Source organism: Theropithecus gelada, chromosome 16 (genome assembly GCF_003255815.1).
Source record: "Theropithecus gelada isolate Dixy chromosome 16, Tgel_1.0, whole genome shotgun sequence".
Taxonomy (NCBI): domain Eukaryota; kingdom Metazoa; phylum Chordata; class Mammalia; order Primates; family Cercopithecidae; genus Theropithecus; species Theropithecus gelada.
Genome location: NC_037684.1, coordinates 71,337,186 through 71,356,780, shown reverse-complemented (window position 1 = coordinate 71,356,780; position 19,595 = coordinate 71,337,186). Strand labels below are relative to the sequence as shown.

Sequence of the window (19,595 nt, the reverse complement as noted above, 5' to 3'; positions counted from 1 at the left end):
GTAGGTATTCTTGATGGTGGACTCCTCTTGTAACTAACGCTTGTCTTAGAATTTTAGTAATCTAGTGTGGCTCAAGTCTTCATCTGTAATCTAGAAATTTTGTATTTGTAATTCACCACTGTCAAGTAACAAAGTCTCTTTCACTAGCTTAGAACCTTCAAAAGACATAACAAATCAGAAATTAACTTTTGAATAAAATATAACCATAAGGTACTTCTTTAATTATTTAACACATTTAATGTCTTGTCCGATTTTCTTCTAATTTGTCTGTCATTGGTCTAATGATGTTACCTGTCTAAAATGCTGTATAAACGTAAAAATTATTATATCTTAACCAAATTATGCACGAAAAGGTTAATTTGACCCAATGAACGATGAACACATGCCACTTCAACAGGTTTGAAGCAGGTTTCATCAGTGACTCTCATTGATTATAATGAGTACTCAGGCCAACTAATACTTTAGTTTTTCTTTTTGAAGTTATTTCTCTGATATTGAGGAGACACTATCTTTTTAGACCAAGAGGGACTGTAAAGAGGTGTAACTCATCATTGCCCAAGCTACTCTTAGTGGACATCTTCAAGATGTTGACAGATCTTCCCTTAGAAAAATGTCAAGGGTAATGTGGCAAAGTAAGTCTGGGCAATGACAAACCTTCCTCCCTCTTAAAAATCCGTCTGTGAAGAAATACGTTGTATTTGTTTGATGTGGCATAATTACATCTCCCATCTCACAACATTCTTTTCCATGGAATACCACAGTAACATTCTGTGGAAGGTCTAAATGGTACCCTGGCACACGAATACTCCCCAGGGCGCAGAGGTTAAGTTCATCTCACAGGTGAGGACAGGAAGGTGAGGCGTCTGTCTGTGTGCCTTCTCCAAGTTACGGTGCTGGCTCAAGCTAAACCAAAGCCAAGATCCAGGCCTCCTGGACCCCCAATTCAACAACCTTCTACTGCACACAGTAGCATTGTCCGTTTTGACAAATAGTGTGGGTGGTGGTGACTTCTTTTCTTTCTCACATGTTCACATTTCCATCATTGAGAGAAAGGGAGATTGACTCAGACTCAGCAGGGGGCCAAAGCTCCCTGCTTGCCCCCTCCCACACCTACAGTCCAGGGCTGAGGCTTTTCTGAGCTCCCTGCCTGGAAGGTGGGGAACCTATGGGTGAGGAGCCCACATTGTGTGCCGGGGAGTTCAGGGGCTCCTGGAGGACGCCCAGCAAGGTTACTCTCCTGAGGGCACAGGACTCGGAGCAGGGAGAACGGCTGAATAAGACCCACATCTAGGTTTCAGACAAAATGTAGAACTGCCTTGGAGGTTGTGCACTGCACAACTGTACACAGTGGTGTGAGAACACCAGGAATTCCAGTTCCCTAGCCCGTGGGACTCCGGATGGTGAGAAACATCAGAGAAAACAACCAAGTTCAAAATTTTATGCTCCAGAGCCAGTTAATGCAATAAAAATAAGGGCTATAACTTCCTAAGCATTTAGTGAAAGACTGGCCCCATTTAATATTTCAACATCAAAATAACCTTTGGAATAGATATTTTCACCCTGTTTCACACTTAAGAAAACTGAGGTCCCGAATGATATGCTCTCAATATTTCTTTTTAACTTTCTCATATATTATATATTCCATATTGTATTTTTATTGTATTTTATTTATTTTATTGTATTCCATATTATCTAGTCATAATAACTATCACTCATTGAGAAAGAGCATTATACACTTTGCATATATTAGTTCATTTACTCCCTAAAACTGCTCTGTAAAGAAAGTACTGATAGTGTTTGCATTTTCAAGGTGAGCAAACTGAGGCCAGAGAGGGTGGTAGCTTACCTAAGATCAAATAGGCAGTAACAGAAGAGCCAAGAATTTAACTCAGACCCCGTCACTTATGCAGTGGACTCACATGGCATGGCAATTCAGGCATGAGTAAGCTCCCAGACTTCGCTTATTAACACAAAAATGGAAAATGACTTCATTCAACTAGGACAAGTCAAGGGTTGGCATGGTAGGCAGGGGCAAGGTAAGGAGAGGCGTTCACCCTGTCTGTGTCCTGTGAACTTGCTTTTTAGTCTGCTCACTTAAAAAGGAATTGCTGCCGGGTGCGGTGGCTCACGCCTGTAATCCCAGCACTTTGGGAGGCCGAGACGGGTGGATCACGAGGTCAGGAGATCGAGACCATCCTGGTTAACACGGTGAAACCCCATCTCTACTAAAAATACCAAAACAAAATTAGCCGGGCGTGGTGGCGGGCACCTGTAGTCACAGGTACTCTGGAGGCTGAGGCAGGAGAATGGCGTGAACCCGGGAGGTGGAGCTTGCAGTGAGCCGAGATCACACGACTGCATTCCAAAAAAAAAAAAAAGAAAGAAAGGAATTGTTGACTTTTCTGTTTGAAACGAAGTCAGCAACTACCTTCTCCTTTGTGTCTGCATTTGGAGGTTGTGGGCTTTCTCGGGATCCCCCAGAGAGCTACTTCATTGCAACACGAGAGGGAAGTATGGACTTTGTGAGAGGTTGAAATCTAAATGCAATTTCTTTTTTCTTTACTTTTCTCAATACTCTTCTAACATATATATATATTTTTAAATTCCAATTCAGCTGCAGACGTTGCCAGCGGAAGCAAGTGTTGGCTGTGATGGTGTCTTTTCTTTACGTGACACATTCATTAGAAACAAGGGACAAGTGGTTGCTGGAAGCAAGACCATCGTTTCTCTTAAAAAGTAGGACTCACTAGTACCATTTGTGGTGCAAGTAGGAAATGTGGATGCCTTTTCTTTATCTGACAAAGTGTTTTGCTTCATTTGCTCTTAAAAATCCCTCTCTTTTAGCTCCTATCTATATCTCCTCCTGGCCCAAACCATAAGGCAGCTTCAGAGAACTAACCCTAGAAGGTTCCCTTTCTAGTCTGTTGGGCCAGAATGGGCATCCCGGTTCAACAGCCACTTTATCCACGTAAAGGCAGCATCTAATGTCTAAAGGTGCTCATTGTCTGTGGCTATCTTATTTTAGTTCCTACATGTTCGAGGCGCATAGGGAAACGAAGTGTATCACAAGAATATCTGCCATTGTATTAACCATGCACGAAATCAGTCCCTGTTTCAACACCCTTCCCAGTTTAACTTTAGGAATGGATCTGTTGCCCTGCTTATTGGAAATTGACTTCTTGCATGGTTAATACATGCATGAAATGGTTAATACAGTCATATACACTACAAATGTGTTTTGAAGCAAAGTTGCAAAATTTGCCAAATATCCAGGACTTGATCGAGTCAATGAACTCCCGGAATCAAGCAAAGCCACTGATACATGAGTATCTAAAATATTTAAACCAGTTAACAACTGAAGAAATGAAAACAAGCAAGGATAATATCATGGAAGGACTTCATTAGAAAATGATTTAAATATGAATCCATTTGAAAAGGTAGGTCATTGAGAACATTGATGAAGCCCTTGAATACGTTTGCAAAGAAAAAATGAACAACTCTTTTAAAAATCACGTTAAGCATTGGGTGAGGAAGTCTTGGCATGCTACCTTTCAGTTTTTTAAGGGGAAATTATACCCCCTAAACCTACAAATCAAAACTTGATATGTTCTTTGTTCTAAGAAATAAATCATTATATAATTTTAAACTAAATTGTTAAATATAGAATAAAATTGATTACTTTATTTTTCTATTGACTACATGAGTTTAGGCTCTGTTAAGTGGATTCATGGCTTGTAGCCTGTTTGTGGGGTCCAAACCCCTCAGATAATGAGATATCAGGAAGGGGTGTGATGCCTAGAGAAGTCTGTGGATGTGTGGCAGGGTGGATATGGGAACAGAGGGGATACCATCTTCATACGTAGGCACTGACAAAGCAGTCAACCTACTTCCTGATATCTTTGCCATTCCGGTAGATTCATGGAAATTTAATTCCAGGTGCTTTCCCTGGAAGCTGCTGTGATGAGAAACTCAGGAATGTGTAAGTCAAATTGACTCATGTCATCACATATCCACAGAGCATGATACTGGCCCTATCCTGGCAGAGACCCTATTAGTATCCTTGAACTCACCAGAAGAATGCAGTCTTCAGAAGGTGATCTCAGTTATTTTGTGGAGAAGGACAATAGAGCTTTTGAAGAAGGAAGAATCCTATTTTTCTATAGATAGAATCCATATTTTAAATCTATTTCATTATCAACTTGGGAATCGAAGATATCACACAAAAGGTATATTGAAATGTTTTTCTTTTTTCCTTCTTTCCTCCCTCATTCCTTCAACCATCCCTGTCTTCCTTTCTTCCCTCCCTCCCCGCCGTCTCTTTCTCTCCTTCCTTCTTTTCTTCCTTCTTTCAGATCAAATGGCATAATGACACAAGATTAAGCAAGTCTTCCAAAGGTTTATAAAGAAGTCCTTAAAGGTTGACTTGACATCAGTTTTCAAAGTATTTAGGGGACGGTTCATGGAGAGTGTGTTCACACCAGCAAATAAGTGGACTTATTCTTATTTTCCAATGAGATAAGAGCACACAAAAAAAGAGCAGCAGTGACTTCGAGTTGCTGAAAAAGAAATGTCTCAGTAATGACTCATGCTCCTTAATGAAGAGTAAACGAGGAACTAATAGTGCTGGCATTCATACAGTTCTTTTGAATTCACAAATTGCTTCCACATTCACTTCTGTTGTAAACCCATTCCAATCCCATGAGGCGGGACAGGCAGAAATGTTTAGCCATTTCACACACATGGCAGGGGCACACGGGACACAGGAGACTCAGGCTGCCTGTGTGGTGCTGTGTGCCCGACTCCTTGCAGGGTACTCCCAGGTATGACTCTCTGTCCTCCCAGAGGATCAGGGTTTCTCGATTTCACTAAAGGCTGCCCTTTGCCAACGCTGAAATCCTTGTTCTGAAGATCTGGTCTTCACAAGAAGATCCTGGCTGGGTATTTCCTTGCAGCCCATGTGTACCAAGTAACCCTTTGCATGATGGGATTAGTGGTTTCCTGGGTTCCCCCAAATGAGGCAGGCAGGGTAATCTGAGTAGAAGTACATCTCCTGATTCAGCGAGAAGTCTAAAGGAGCTTCAAGTTCCCAAATATCCTTACTGAATGGGGTGCAGTCCAACTCTTTCCATCACTCCAGCAGGACCTCAACTCCCTGCCAGCCCTAAGGATTTGTAGTTCTACACATTTACGCAGGGGCTGCAAGGAAGGACAGACATACAGAAATGGGATGTGCACTCCTCCTGTGCTTTAAATGCATAGAAACCGGGATTCTGATTCTGTAACTGAACCAAATGCAATCATTCTGAGGCAGAGGAGGGGGAATGCAAGCATCCTACAGCTCAGTTTTCTGTGTGTCTGAGCGTCTGAGCAAGAGAGAAAGGGAGGGCTCTTCTTTCATAGCACCTGTAGGTGAAGATAACTTGAGAGGTTTTTGAAAAAGTATGGAAGTGATCATCTCAACCAAGAGAATGCTGGAGGAACCACATCCTGGTTTTCTGTTAGGAGCAAGGAGAGACCAAAATAGTTCAAAATTAGCCATAGATTTTCCCTCCAGAGACTACAGTTTGACTTTATTTATTTTTATTTTGTTATTATTTATTCGTCTTTAAAGGCAAGGTCTTGCTATGTTGCCTAGGCTGGTCTCAAACTCCTGGCCTCACGTGATCCTATTGCCTTGGACTCTCAAAGTGCTGGGAGTATGGGTACAAGACACCACATCTGGCCTACAGTTTGACTTTAGATTCGTGTTAAGATCTTTCAGCTTAAGTAAATTCGTATTTCCAGTGACATTCGCTATACTCCTTATGCTGGTCATTTATCTTAATATTTGATTTCAAATAATTTTTTGACACTTCCTTTGCTCCGCTCTGTATTGCAGCTATATTTAATGAGAGATGTTGAAGAGAGATTGGAGGGTGGCAGGCAGGTAGAATCCAGGGTATTTTTCCCTCTTTGCCGCTTCCCAGACAGTGCGTCTGTCTTTTCTTTCACACTCCAGCTTTGTTCCAGTTTCTGTAGGACCTGAGCTTCAGTAATACCACGTTCTTTGTCCCTCCAGACACGAGATTGTAGTGGCTTCCTGAACTTGTATTTCTGGTCTACCACTACCTCTATGACAAATCCCTTGATTGAATTCTTACTGTTCGAATATACAGAGTAGTTTCTTTTTCCCCAATGAAGCAGCTCAGAGTCCCTGAGTAAGAAGTGGCAGCCAAATGTGATAATGAATGAAGAATCATTTTATAGGCATTGAGACTAAGAAAAAAAAAAGTTTTATTTTCTAAAACTTACAGATGAAAGGTGACTGTCAGCTTTCTGCAGATGTGAGTTCCTGCAGAATAAACGTACTTGGGGGTCATGGATGACCTAGAAAGGAAGGAGCTTCAGAAACTCCTCTTGAGTATCTGAAATGAAATAGAAGTCACAACCTCAACACTATTCTTAGATTACTGGTGGAAAGATACATTCAGAAAAGAATATACCCTATGTCTATAAGTATACCCACGTATACTTATCTGGGAAAACTGTTTTTCTCTCATTAGTGTCAGGAAACAAAAACTGGTGCAGTAACCACTTTATTGAGAAGGTTCGGAGATCACAGAAGTTTGTGTAACAGCTCTGGGAGGCATATCTAGAGAAGGAGGTAGAGGAGATAAAAATCTGATCACCTAGCCAAGTAAAAAGAGACAAGAGCAGTGGCCAACCAGGACTGTGTGCCTTGGGGGATCTAATATCAGGAAGTATATATACGTGAGTTCAGCAGGTACTCTTGTTGAAATTGGAGGAAGGATCCAGCTAAAAAGGCTGCAGACTTCCATAGGGAGGGAGATACAACTCCAAGAGGAAAAAAAAATGAAGAAAGAAAGGCCAGGGAAAAGGAAACGAGGCAAGTCTTCTTTTCTTGTTAATGTAGCTGTAGAAGATGGTGCCATTTCTGGTATGGCTCGGGAAACTCCCACTGGACAGATCCTCCTGAACATCTTCACTATAGCTTTTAGAAAAATTACAGAAAGCAGTTCACTGAAGTAACTGCCAAAATAGCTGATTCTGAAGGGGAGTTGGCACTTGGAGGAAGGAAATGGCACCCGGTGAGTTTCCAAGGCTTCTAGTCTGTGAGTAGGCTAGATCAGTGTCATGCTCATGCAGATTGACTGAATTCCAAGAGAAAACCCATAATCTCTCTGGCCCCAAAAACCAGAGAACAGAATTTGGGATAACTACTGCCACTAGACAGGAAGAGGGATGGCACATGGAATTCAAGAAAAGAGAGAACCAGAGAGAAGAAGTCCAAATTTTACACATAAACTCTGCCCATTTCTCTGGCTAACCCCCTCAACTAGGTATGTACGGTTGACTCAATGCTGCTTACGTATAAAAGAACTGAACTGAGATTTGAGATGCTACCCAAGAGACCTAATCTGCAACTTGAGCAACCAAGTATATTGCCTATTGAAAGGGACAATTTACATACTTTGGAAGAATATAACAATCCAGAGTCACCACAACATAATATTCACAACATCCAGGATATAATTACAAATTACTCAATACATAAAGAAACAGGAAAATTTAATCTATTCTTAAAAGAAAACACAGCAATGAGTCCAACCTTAAGAGAACTCAGAAGTTGGGATTCACAGATGAGGATTTTAAAGCAGTTATAACTATGCTCAATGCTGATATACAAATAATCAATAAACAGAAAGGAAATCTCAGCAGACAAATAGAAACTATTAATAAAAACCACAAGTTAAATTCTAGAACCAGAAATACAATATCTGAAATTAAAAAAAAAAAATCACTGGATGGGCTTCATGAAAGTGAATGAGGAAAGCATCAGTGACTCTAAAGATACATTAATAAAAATTCCAGTCTGAAAAATAAAAGGAGAAAAAGATTAAAAAATAAAAACGGAGGCTCAGTGACCCACAGACAATGTCATAAGGTTTAACCTACATTTGACTGGAATCCCGGAAGAAGAGAAGAGGGAGATAATAGGGCAGGGGAAAAAAAAATTAAAAAACTAGGCCCGGCGCAGTGGCTCACACCTGTAATCCCAGCACTTTGGGAGGCCGAGGCAGGCGGATCAACGAGGTCAGGAGATAGAGACTATCCTGTCTAACACGGAGAAACCCTGTCTCTACTAAAAAATACGAAAAATTAGCCGGGCGTGGGGGCGGGCGCCTGTAGTCCCAGCAACTCCGGGGGCTGAAGCAGGAGAATGGCGTGAACCCGGGAGGCGGAGCTTGCAGTGAGCTGAGATCGTGCCACTGCACTCCAGCCTGGGAGACAGAGCGAGACTCTGTCTCAAAGAAAAACAACAACAACAACAACAAAAAAAACATAAAACAAAGACTAATGGCTGATAATTTCCTAAATTGGTTAAAACACATAAATTTACAGACTCATAAAATCAGCAAACATCAACCAGGATAAATATACTTACAGAAAAAGGCATAGAAACAGAGGTAAATGAATCTTCTTCTCTCTCTCTTTTTTTTTTTTTTTTTTTTTGAGACAGTCTTACTCTGTAGCCCAGGGCTGGAGAGCAATGACATGATCTCCGCCCACTGGAACCTCCTCCTCCCGGTTCAAGCAATTCTCCTGCCTCAGCCTCTTGAGTAACTGGGATTACAGGTACCCGCCACCATGCCTGGCTAATTTTTGTATTTGTAGTGGAGATGGGATTTCACCATGTTGATCAGGCTGGTCTGGAACCCCTGACCTCGTGATCCACTCTCCCTGGCCTCCCAAAGTGCTGGAGTGCTGGGATTACAGGTGTGGGCCACTGTGCCCAACCCAATGCATACTTTTGAGGACGACAAAGAGAGGAAATAACTTTTTTTTTTTTTTTTTTTGAGACGGAGTCTCGCTCTGTCTCCCAGGCTGGAGTGCAGTGGCGCAATCTCGGGTCACTGCAAGCTCCGCCTCCCGGGTTCACGGCATTCTCCTGTCTCAGCCTCCCGAGTAGTTGGGACTGCAGGCGCCCGCCACCGCGCCCGGCTAATTTTTTTGTATTTTCAGTAGAGACAGGGTTTCACCGTGTTAGCCAGGATGGTCTCCATCTCCTGACCTCGTGATCTGCCCGCCTCGGCCTCCCAAAGTGCTGGGATTACAGGCGTGAGCCACCGAGCCTGGCCGGAAAGAACTTTTTAAGGGAGAATTCATTTGGGTGCTTTTTTTTTCTTTCTTTCTTTCCAGACGGAGTCTTGCTCTGTCACCCAGGCTGGAGTGCAGTGGCACCATCTCAGCTCACTGCAACATCTGCCTCCCGAGTTCAAGCGATTCTCCTGCCTCAGCCCCCCAAGTGGCTGGGATTACAGGCGCCCGCCACCACACCTGGCTAATATTTGTATTTTTAATAGAGACGGGGTTTCACCATGTTGGCCAGGCTGGTCTCAAACTCCTGACCTCATGATCTTCCCGCCTTGACTTCACAAAGAGCTGGGGTTACAGGCGTGAGCCATCGCGCCCGGCCGGGACATTTTATAGAATTAAAGAACACTAATAGTTGGCCTAAATGCGTCCTTCATTCCAGGTTCAGATGGGATGAGCTATTGAACTGCGTACGGCCTTTGATTGTTGCATCCAGGACTCCTTTCTTGGGCCCTGTGCTTTAGGGAAACCTATGTTTTGTTTTGTTTTGTTTGACACGGAGTTTTGCTCTTCTTGCCCAGGCTGGAGTGCAATGGCCCAATCTCCACTCACTGCAATCTCCGCCTCACGGGTTCAAGCGATTCTCCTTCCTCAGTCTCCTGAGTAGCTGGGATCACAGGCATGCACCACCGCGCCCGGCTAATTTTGTATTTTTAATATTTTTAGTGGGGACGGGATTTCTCCATGTTGGTCAGACTGGTCTCGAACTCCTAAGCTCAGGTGATTTGCCCGCCTCGGCCTCCCAAAATGCTGGAATTACAGGCGCGAGCCACCACGCCTGGCCTGGGAGACCTATTTTAACTTTGGCATCCCAGTCTTCTCCTTGTGAAGTGAGGAGATTGGGGCCCAGGGGAGTCCCGCTCAGAGCTATGCTGCTCTTTCTAGACCCCACTTCAGGCACTGGGGTATTAGGTTCCCTAAGCAAATGGCCTCAACCCCATTTCCAAAGACTGCAAGGGCTTCTTTTCCAAGTCTGTTTAGCAGAGAGTGATCCAAGGGGCTGCTGTTAAGAGAGGTGCTGGGGAAAGAGTGTGAACAGGACTTGAGCATGTGGGTTGAGGTGCTTACACACTAACGAGGGGTGGGAACATCATTTGTATTCCTTCTCTGGGTCACGCAAATATTAGGGACAGATATACATGGAGCATATTTGCTATCATCTCAGGGGAGTGAAGGGAAGTTACAGAGAAGCTCGGTAACATAGTAAGAGGCAGATGTGGAATTTGTATACATTGCTAGCCTCAAATCTTGGGATTTAAAAAAAATCCGTTCTAATGTTTCATTTAACAGTTATTCTTATTCTTCCTCCCACCCCTGCTTTGAAGTGGCTAACAGATGTGTAAGCACATGCATTGTGTAAGGCACAATGGTGGCTGCAGTCGTCATTGTGGTCATTGTGGTGTGCCATCCAGACCCCCTTTCATTAAAATACTTACTGCTTCAGCTGCTGGGCTTGTTGTCAGCACCCAGTATCCAGCTGTTAGCACTTCCAGATTGCTTCAGTTGCGGAAGGATCCCTCACACAAATACATGCCCCCATCCCTGGGATAGTTCACATCCAGTGACTGGTAGATGCAGGATACAGGCCTGGTGATCTCAGCCTTACTAGGATAACGCTAAATTTTCTCCAGAGCTCCCCATAGGGTAGGCTGAGGCTGTCATTTGGATTTGGCCTTCATTGTCATGAATTTGCTCACAGTTTCCTTCTGACCATTCCTGCTTTCTTCCCCTTCCTTCTACAGAACTTGATACCAATGATATTATTTAATAAATATTCTGCATGCTAACCTGTATCTGCTTTCTGGAAAATCCAACTACAATAGTGATCCTTACATAAGATGCAGATAAACTGATCTCTGTTCCCAGTACCTTAGTGGGGAAAGAGGGGCATGAATCTAAGTTACAACAGTATTAGATACATGTAGTAAGAAGTGGGGGATGTGGAATCACTGTAAGGCGTGATTAGCATATTAGGGATGCCAATCCCTTCTTCCGTGCCCTTACACCTCCTCTTTAGAGAGTGTGTGATCTTTCTACATCCCTGGAAAGAACAGTCAAAGGTGCCACGTAGTCATGTACCTTCTTTCGCAGTTGACTTGTCACAGGGTGGGCATCAGACCCAGGGGAAAACCACCTATTAGCTTTTCCTCCAAGACATTTGAAATTGAGACATAGTGAGAACCTACTCCGTTTCCACCGGACTCTGGAATCGATGAAACAAACAAACCACCAGACATACACAAAATCCAGAGAGCAGATGTGAAGAGAGCAACGACAACGAGACAGATATGAATAGACAGGCGGACAAGTGAGAACAGGGTGTTCCAGAGATGGACAGAGTAACTTCCATTCCTGATTTTCTGGTTTCTCTTACTCCAATTTCCTATGAGACCTGGCTGCATTTTATGCCTTAGGTTCTGTGAGTTAGGCCTGTATTCTTTTAATTCAACACATTTAGCTTTTTTGGCTGAAGAGGTCTGTTTCTGATAATAATATTGGAGTAAGACAATCATAATGGGGAGGGATTTGAATTGGGAATTGCTGGAAACGAGATTTCAATATGGGAAGATGAAAGGATCTTGGAATTCAAGGCAAGGGGAGCATCACACACAAAGGTGCTGAAACACGTACTTCTTGGACATATTTGGCACATGAGGAATGAGCCAGCTTGGTCAATATGGGTTGAACAGAAAGCAAAATAACAGGATAAACACTTGGAAGACTGATGGGAAAGCTTTGATTAATTGATGGAGCTGGCCTGGATTTAAAAAATCTGTTTATTCTTTTTAGAAATTCCCAAAGGCTATAGAAGACAGAGAATAAGGGTAGAAAGCAGTAAAAGTCAGCTGTTGGAAGAAGTGAGAAAATAAAAACAGGGCAATGGTGTGTTATATGCAGCAGGGTAATAAGAAGAGATAAATGAAAATGGGCAGCGAAACAAAAGGAATCAATGGGGTACTAGCAGGGAATCTGGGCTTCCTGCTGAATGATGGGGGGAATAGGCTGTTTCTTAGGCACAACATTATATTTGCCACATGTGGCTGCACAGGGTGGGCCCTGCCGGCTCCAAGGAAGGACTCCCCTTTACAAAGACTTCAAGTGAATGGTGCCCCTGGGCTTGTGCAATAGGGGTGGCCTTGCTCCTAAGTCATAACTCTGTGTATCCACTCAACATCTTTCAATTGATGGCCATAAAAGTCCCAATTCAAACTGGTTTTTAAAACAGGGGGACTTTATTGTCTCATTTAACTGAAGAGTGAAGAGGCATACGGGCTTTGGGGGTGGATTCAGAAATCCACACCATCAGTGCTCTCTGGCTCCAGACCTCTTTGATCCTTTCAGAACAGCTCTTCTCTGTATGTCAACTCTATCCTCCGGTTAGGTCCTTTGATGGCCAAAATGGCTTTAGTAGTCTCAGATCCAATTTCTTTATAACTCTCCCTACACAAAAGAATAGAATCTTCTTCAATGATTTCTCCAAACCCTGATTAAATATCTCCTCACATCTCACGGACCTAAATTAGGTCTTGTTCATCCAAGTAGTGTACAGATGAATATCTAGCAATTCCCTCTCCCTGTCTCTCTTTCTCAAATAAGAAAAAGAAAAAGAAAAGAGGTAAAAATGAAAAAAAAAAAAAAAAAAAAACCCAAAACCCTGATATGCAGCGTTTGATTTTTATGGCACAAACTCTCTCACCATGGCTGATTTCAGACTACCAATGTGATGTCCCTGGACCCAGCGTGGGGTAGAGGGGGCCGCAGTGGACTCTGAAGCCCCTGGGAGCTGGTTCCAGCAATCTGCTAGGTCTGTCTCTCAACCAGTTCCTGTGAATAGGTAGATAAGCCCTGCTGATTGGCTGAGGGAAATCAAGGGTGGCTGTCGAAGATGGTTGGGGTTAGTTCCATTCTTCCACATGTGAGGTAGGGATGGAGAAAGTGGAGAGCAGTTGGCCAATTGAGAAATGTCTGGTACTGTTGAAGTTAATGCAGGAAGATGAGGATGGAAGGTAAACTGTTGGAGAGAGGAAGGCAGATAACGGAACGAGATGTGGAAAAGGAGTCAAAGATAACGATTGGGTGGCTTACACAGAGCACGAAGCATGGGGGACAATGAAGAGCAAAGTTAAGGAGTAAGGACAGATTGACTAAAGTATTCATCTTTGCACTAAGGTATTCATGTAAGCTCTCTACAGTTTGGCCCCAGTTCATTTTCCAGGTCTATTTGGGAGGCAGTCTAGTGTCATGGGGACTAGTCTTACGATCTTGGGTGAGTTTGGGAAGCAATTCTGAACCTTTGCTCTCCTCAGAGCTTCATGGGGTGTTGTGAAGATTAACTCAGCCTTTGAGAAGGTGTAGGGCATAATGGCCACAAATGAAGTCTCTCGGGCCGGGCTGCCTCACTCAAACTCCAGTTCCACCAGTTATTGTCTGTGGGACCTTGGACAAGTTGATTAAAGTCTGCACCCCAGTTTTTGCATCTGTAAAATGAAGACTACCATAGTATTTGTCTCTAAGGTTGTTATGAAGATTATATGAGTTAATAGAGGTAAAGTGGTTAGTATAAAAAGTACCTGGAAAATGACAAGTACTATTCGGAAGTGATAGCAATAGTTGTGTAAAGTATTTAGCAGAATGTTAGGCTAATAGGAGCTACTAGATAGTCATTAGCTACACTTATTATTATGACCACCTGTTATTGCCTTAGCCAGCATTTTTTGTTTTGTTTGTTTGTTTGTTTTTAGAAATGAAGTCTCACTCTGTCACCTAGGCTGGAGCACGGTGGTGCAATCACTGCTCACTGCAAACTTGCATTCCTGGACTCAGGGTGTCCTCTCCCCTCAGCCTCCTGAGTAGCCAGGACTACAGGTCTGCAACACCTTGCATGATACCCAGATTTTATGCTCCGGGCAATGTTCACATTTCCTGCTGTTTGCTAGAAAAATGATTGCAAGACAGAGTGGGAAATGCAGACCACATCCGTACATTTCTTCTTCCTCTAAACTCTCAAATACTGTGCTTGCAGCTCTGTGGGCACTTACTATTTCAGCTGCACAGTTTTGTTTTCTGTGGGCTTTCCTCATTTGCTCACATTCTTGAAGTGAGATGGTGGCTTGGCCACTGTGGGCAGGGTTTAAATCAGATTGACTTTCTTGTGTCACCAAGGAGCTCTTGGATCATTAAGAAAAAGAGTGCATATGCTGATTTCAATGCATCAAACTCATCTTAACATAATCTAAGATATCTTGTCCGTGGGTATTGGATCTTGGCTTTTTCTACTGTTATATAGGAGAAAAGAATGGGTTTATATATCAGGCAGGGTGCCAGCAGGGGGCGGAATTCACCCCATGTGTTTCAAATGCACCTATTAATGCATAAAAGCCTAATGCATTAATAGGTTAATTAATACAGGGATGAACTAAAGACTGGCAGGGCTAGGCCACGCATGGTGGCTCACACCTGTAATCCCAGCACTTTGGGAGGCCGAGGCGGGTGGATCATGAGGTCAGGAGATCGAGACCATCCTGGCTAACACGGTGAAACCCCATCCCTACTAAAAATAAAAAAGAAATTAAAAAAAATTAGGCGGGCCCCTGTAGTCCCAGCTACTCAGGAGGCTGAGGCAGGAGAATGGCGTGAACCTGGGAGGCGGAGCTCGCAGTGAGCCAAGATCGTGCCACTGCACTCCAGCCTGGGCAACAGTGCAACACTCTGTCTCAAAAAAAAAAAAGAGTGGCAGGGTTAAGGAAACCAACCAAGGGTGGGTGACAAGGCACCCAGAGAACAGTAACAGTGGGAAGTGCTACTTCCCTAAGTGATGAAGCAGGACATCGTGTTTTCAGAGCCCAGGGAAGGTGGAGTCCCAGAGGTGGAGCCACCAATTTAGAGCTGTTGTTACCGTGATGCCCAGCTTCTCTGAGAAACATGGACCTAAGGTAGGGAGGGGAGAAGAGTAAAGGCTTGTCTTGCCTGCTCCTTTTTCTCACATTCAGATCTTCTGCGAGGGCCACCCATTGGCTGAACTCAACCAAGAACCTCCCATCAATGAAGCCTGGGGGGCTCAGTCCTCAGAGGTCAGCCTGCTGGGGCCAGGGACAGGACCGAGAATAGAGAATGGATAACATGAATTTTAAAAATATATTTTCTATGTTACGGTATATCCAAAAGAGTATCATTTCAACACATCAGTGATATAAAAATTATGATGTTGATGATTTGCATTCTTCTTTTTTTGTACTAAGCCTTCAAATCTAGTGTGTATTTTACTCTCCTAGTGTATTTGAATTCACACCAGCCACATTTCTGGAGCTTAATAGCCATATGTGTCCAGGGGCTATTACCTTGAAAAGTGTAGTTCTATAGTTCTAGTCTGTTATCAGTATCATTGGACTTAAACATGGAAATAAAAAAAAAGGTCAATACAATAAAATGATATCTTAGTGAAGAATAGTTGTAAAAGAATATGCCATTAAAGTCTTCAGGAAATCTAAGCCCGCATTCTAGGATTTAGAGTGCTTATTAACAGAGCTGATGAATGATTAAAAAGTCTTTTTCTCCTTCTAAAAACACACTTTCTTTTCATCAAACAGAACAAAAGGAACCAACAACTCAGTATGCAGATTATTTATGAGTCCCTCAGCTTTAAGAACCAGACGTAATACAAGTCTGCTATGTGTAAAACCTAATCAGTGATAAACACATGTATCAAAATTATGTGCCTATAATAGGATCTGTTTTCAAACACTTACTGAATGTATACCACATGTAAAGAATGAGCTTTATCGCCATGACCAGAAAATGTCACTACTTTCTGTTCAGAATTTTTCCTTAGAGTAATAAAGCTGGACAGTGTTCTTTGTGAAACTTCAGAAGACTATGATTTCTTTTTCCATGAGAAGATTAGATTTTGTTATTTCCTAATCTTGTACGATTTCCAGTTTGTGACAATGTGGTTCATGTCCTTGCAATTTGGGAATGGTCGCTTGTTTTGGTTTTCCCAGTGAGATGGTTTTGTATAAAAAGCTTTTAAACTGTATCTTTAGTTTTTCTTGGTTTAATTCTCAGCTAGGGAGATTTCTCCTGTTATGTCTGAGTCTCCCCATTTTCTCTTACTGATGAAGGAGAAAATGTGTACAAATATGCGTTTTTCTAAGGATACAGTATGATATTGCTGTATTGCTTTTCCATAAATATAAACTTCTCTGACAGCTTTACCTTTTGGAAAGGGAAATGGAGCAAAATTGTATTCTGTCTCTTGCTATTAGAAATTGGATTGAAATAGCTCAGTAAGCAATTTTTGCAACCTGTTGATTATGTGGTCTACTTCTAGCAGGCAAATCCAAGCATATATTAGAATATATTTGAGAACAATGAAAATTATGCAAGTTTATATCTCTCCTGCCCCTCAGCCTTTTCTCTCTTCTAGAACATTTTATCTTCACTGAACATTCATCTGCTTCTGAAAGGATGAAGAAATGCTCGACTTCCATGCTTTTCTGCCTTCTCTTCAAGAGTGCCAAGTGGCCAAGAAGGACTCTTTTCCCAGAAGTATGTGTGTGCCCATTTGAAAATTCTAGGGCTTCCAAAACCATGCCTGTGACTTGATGTTAGCATTCCGAAGAGTCTTTATTCATGGTTTAAGCACTTCATGAAGAGTCCTCAGAGTAAACTCCTGGCTAAAGGTGGATGGCCTGAGTTGATCCAAAGGCCAAATAATTTCCAGACATTTCTTTTGGATGGAAACACATGTCTTTCCCTTGGCAATAATCTCCTTGGGAGATAAGCAGGCACACCCCAACTTATAAATAGACTTTTCAGAAATTTCATCTGAAGGTCAGTTCTTTAGAATGCGTAGTGATTTCTTCCTATAGAAGTCATGTTATAAATGGCAGTTAAGGATCAAAGCCAGTCCAAAAATTCTTACTTAACCCAGACCTCGGTTGAAATAGTGCAACGGCAAAGAGCGGAAAACATAAAAGTCACACTGTGTGCATCTTGTATCCTTGTAGAAGTGGCATCTCATGGTGATGATGGGCACAGCTTCTGGGGCAGACTGACTGTGCTTGAATCCAGGCTTAGACACGCACTTACTGTGTGACTTTGGGCAGGTCACTTGCTTCTCAGTTTCTTCATTCATAAATGGGGCATGATATTAAGATCTATTTCACGGAGCTGTTGTGTGAGAATTTAAATACACACACATGCGCGTGCACACACACACACGTGCATTATTAGAACAGTTCCTGGAACTCAGGAAACACCATGTGGTTGCCTGCTCTCATTCTTGGTTCTAGTAACTGGCAAGATGCTGGATCTATTTCAACCACTGATTCATATTTCAGTGAACAAAGAGCAATACTGAAGGAGTATTAACAACAAAACAACAGAGAAAAAAAGTAGTAGATGGCATTTCCCCCCCCCCACCCCACCCCACAGCATTACTGTTTAGGAAAAATAAGATGAATTAGAGGAAACAGGAAACAGATAGGTACTGACGTTGAGTTACGGGACACGTTCAGTGTTTCCAAAGGTTGACTCTTTTTAAAAAGTTAAGTTTTTTAAAATTATAAGCAATTTGGAGAACATAGAAAAGCACAAGAGAGAAAAAATCTCCACATTGGAACCCCCAGAAATAGCCACCAATAACTTTTCATTTTGTCATCTTTTGGTATTTCGTCCTATGCATCTAAACAACTTCTCAAACATAATTTATAGTTTGATTTAAGCCATCCATATTATTTTCACACTTGATTTATTCTCTTAGCCGCATACTATAAAATTTTTCTTTGTATTCGTATAGTGTGTGATTTCTAAGGGCCTCGTGGCTTCCATCATGGACAGAATAAAATGGATACAGACAATCCTCAATGGATGAACATTTAGACTGTTTCTCTTTTTATACTATTCTAAATAATGTTGTTATAATTATGCATACGGATAAAAGTTTACTGTTACTCTTTATTCCTTTTAACCAAGAAGTTAAATTTCCAGAGACGTATGGATAAATGTTACTTGAAACCTGAGGCATTTGATACATTTTGCTGAGCTAGCTTTTAGAGTGTTGCAATTCATCTTCTTTTCCAGCAATGCAAATGCAATGTTTTAGAAAATTTTTTGAATTCTGACATTGAGAATGTATTTAATGTTGCCAATCTGTTAGATGAAAGGGGCATCTCATGATTTTAATTTTCCTTGTTAATCTGGTGTTGAACATTTTTCATATGTTTATTGTCCATGGGAATTTCTTTTGTCAATTACCTCTTCATGTTCTTTGACCATTTTTCTATTACTGTTCAGTTTTCATTTTTTTGCTTCCTTTAGGAAAAACCATTCTTTTCTTCTGCATTCATACAGTACAAAAATGTATCTAGAAAGGAAAAAAAAATTGCACTGCCTGCTCCAGGCGAGACTGTTATTGGAAAGGAAGGTGAAGCCCCCCCCAGGGACTGTTCATAGCAGCCTCTGCTGCACTGAGAGGTGAAGCTGAGAGCGGGTGACTCAAAGCAAAGAGGGATCACATGCGGGTTCCAACGGCTGGAGCAGGAAGGAAACTCAGGAGCCAGCAGTATCTGATATATGGATAGATATTAATTATTATAGGTATGGGAAAATAATTGAAAAATTAAAATAGGAAGGGGACGAATTATTATGTGAAAGATTTTGAAAATATCAGACAAGTTGGGTGAAACAATTCTGCTGCTTTCTGGATGTCAGTTAAGTGGTCTCACTGATGAAGACTGTTTTTAATATTTTACGAAATAATAAGAATAATGTAGCCCAAAGACAGTTCACATCCCTACCACTGGAAAACTAGAGTAAGAGCAAGCTATCAATAATAAATGTACAATTATTTTCAATTGATCAAATTATGGTTTGACTAATTAGGAAGAAAAGGACAAGTTCTCAGTTAATTTTTAAATTCTCAAAACATTTAAATTGTATTGACCTAAGATAAAACACTGAAGGGTAGGAGTCCCTCTTTGAGAAAGAAATAGAATTACAAAATGCATAATTCGGCAAGAATGGCAGAATGTTGAAAAAGTAAGAACATTCAAAAGCGGGGAAGTTATATACAGATATTACACAGAAACACAAGTATACGGTAGAAGTGGAACGGCAGAACTACGCAAAGATCTTAAAGGGGTTGCCGGGCGCGGTGGCTCAAGCCTGTAATCCCAGCACTTTGGGAGGCCGAGACGGGCGGATCACGAGGTCAGGAGATCGAGACCATCCTGGCTAACATGGTGAAACCCCGTCTCTACTAAAAAAAAATACAAAAAACTAGCCGGGCGCGGTGGCGGGCGCCTGTAGTCCCAGCTACTCGGAAGGCTGAGGCAGGAGAATGGCGTGAACCCGGGAGGCGGAGCTTGCAGTGAGCAGAGATCCGGCCACTGCACTCCAGCCTGGGCGGCAGAGCAAGACTCCGTCTCAAAAAAAAAAAA

At 42.2% G+C, this 19,595-nt stretch overlaps 2 long non-coding RNA genes across 2 annotated transcripts in view; both read right to left on the bottom strand.

Annotated features, from left to right (window-relative positions):
- The window catches only part of LOC112608861, a 38,404-nt gene that overhangs the window by 8,420 nt on the left and 10,389 nt on the right, over window positions 1-19,595 (bottom strand). The window lies entirely within an intron of this gene.
- On the bottom strand, window positions 12,372-13,366 carry LOC112608862. Its single transcript, XR_003116131.1, has 3 exons — window positions 13,243-13,366; window positions 12,854-13,128; window positions 12,372-12,735 (listed from the first exon to the last, which is right to left on the bottom strand). It is a non-coding gene; the product is annotated as an uncharacterized LOC112608862 (long non-coding RNA).